This window comes from Lipotes vexillifer, unplaced genomic scaffold, assembly GCF_000442215.2.
Source record: "Lipotes vexillifer unplaced genomic scaffold, Lipotes_vexillifer_v1.1 scaffold860, whole genome shotgun sequence".
NCBI lineage: Eukaryota > Metazoa > Chordata > Mammalia > Artiodactyla > Lipotidae > Lipotes > Lipotes vexillifer.
In genome coordinates, this window is record NW_006789568.1 from 4,878 (window position 1) to 7,144 (window position 2,267).

A 2,267-nucleotide genomic window follows, 5' to 3' on the forward strand; every position below is an offset into this window, starting at 1 on the left:
GAACTAGAGTCTCTCTTTCCTGAGCATCTTATTCTGAGCCCCTTCTGTAGCATGGTTCCAGTTTACTCTGGAATCCCATTCTCTGTCTTTATTTTACTGGACTTTTATGGGAAATGCAGAGAGATATGAAATCTATATCTGAGGATGAGGCCTATTAACTATTGGGTCCCATTAATAAATATATGTACCCTATATTGATTATATAGTAGAAATAGGCCAGCAAAGTAATGAGTGTGTTTAAAACTACTAGCTGCGGACTTCCCTGGTGTCACAGTGGTTAAGAATCCGCCTGCCAAATTCAGGGGACACGGGTTCAATCCCTGGTCCGGGAAGATCCCACATGCCACGGAGTAACTAAGCCCGTGCGCCACAGCTGCTGAGCCTGCACTCTAGAGCCCACATGCCACAACTACTGAGCCCGTGTGCCTAGATCCCGTGCTCCGCAACAAGAGAAGTCTCCGCAACAAGAGAAGTCACCACATTGCGAGGCCCATGCACCGCAACAAAGAGTAGCCCCCACTCATTGCAACTAGAAAAAGCCGCCACACAGCCAAAAAAAAAAAAAACTACTAGTTGCTATGCCTATGAAGTGGTGGATTTATGCGGTGATTTCTACAAAAAACAGAAAGCTAAATATGGTTGGCAATGCGCGGGTTAAGGGCACCAACCTCCAGTGCAGTCAAAAATCTTAAGATTTTTCTTATAACTTAAGATTTTTCTTATAACTTAAGAGTCAGCCCTCCATACACACAGGTGGCATCCATGAATTCCACCAATTGTGGATCGTTTAGTGCTATAGTATTTAATTTCTTTTTCTTTCTTTCTTTCTTTTTTTTTTGGCTGTGTTGGGTCTTCATTGCTGAGCAGGGGCTTTCTCTAGTTGTGGAGCACGGGCTCTAGGCGCGTGGGCTTCACTAGTTGTGGTGCACAGGCTCAGTAGTTGTGGCACACGGGCTTAGTTGCTCTGCAGCATGTGGGATCTTCCCAGACCAGGGATCGAACCCTTGTCCCCTGCATTGGCAGGCAGACTCTCCACCACTGTGCCACCAGGGAAGTCCTGCTGTATTATTTAGTATGGAAAAAATCTGAGTTTAAGTGGACCTGTGCAGTTCAAACCCATATTGTTCAAGGGTGAGCTGTCTTCCTTTATTGGAAGGTCATATTATCATCTGATCACAAACTTGAGTCATGTCATAACTTGTCCAGCTACCTAGTGTTAGCAGAAATAAAGGCTTCATATAAGGCATTCTGAAACCCAAAGGATTGTTTTTGACAGAATTCTTCAACAAGTCACGGCATATACAGTGATTTTTCAAAGGACCTTTGCAAACAATATCTTACAACAACCTTAAGGGCTAAGCAGGATGGACATTGTAACCCTTGCTTCTAGATGAGGAAACACAATCCCATAAATGTTTCAAAGTCTCTACAAAGTCTCACCGGAGACTGAAGGGAATAACAAGGCTAGCCTCCTGGATTCTGCATTATTTTCTTGTAAAATTGAAGCTCGAAATGATTATCAAAATGTTGTTTCCTGAATCCTATGGGTAGCCTGAGTTGCCATAAGATCTGTGTCTCTGTAGTGTACAGTTGGTGAATTTTTGTCCCTTTCTACTTTTTAGACCTAGACAATATCAGAACATACCTATTTATGGAAACACACTAGGAACAGTCCTAAGAAGAAATAAAATGTTACCTGATCTTGGTGCTACAAAAGAGCAACATTTTAAATAATACACTCAATCTAACTGCTCACTAGATCTATCAAAGTAAAATGTAGATTTGTTGCAGTTTTTAGGGAACACTTTTGTCTTAGTACTAGTAGGAAGACTGCTCTAGGAGATAGTCCTAAAACACATCTATGGCTCAGACACATGAGAAAATTATTTCCCAGGCTTGCAAATAGTTCAGGAGGGCACCAGGTTGGCAGGGGGTGGGAGGAGGTGAGGAGAGGAGGCTCACACAAGGTCCTGAACACAAGGTCTCCAAGGTACCCTACATGAGAAACAGCAGGTGAAGGAAGTTTGAAAAGACAACAGAAGGGGTCAGAAGTTGAAGAGAGAGAAGGGAAGGACGGTAAGGGTCAAGCAGAGCAAAGTTGCCCCTTGCATTTGAATTGTCTCTGCTCTGGGAACAGGGAATGGAACATCACTAACCTACACAGCAGATGACTTAGAAAGGCAGCCCAGAGTGGCCTGGGTGCAGGCCATGCCTCGCATGGCTTTTCAAGACTTTTGCAGGTTTTCTTATGAGGGAATTTCCTGCTG

General features: G+C 43.6%; 1 protein-coding gene across 1 annotated transcript in view; it reads left to right on the top strand.

The window, feature by feature from the left end:
- The window catches only part of SP100 (SP100 nuclear antigen), a gene marked incomplete at its 5' end in the record, with an annotated part of 43,131 nt that overhangs the window by 3,863 nt on the left and 37,001 nt on the right, over window positions 1-2,267 (top strand).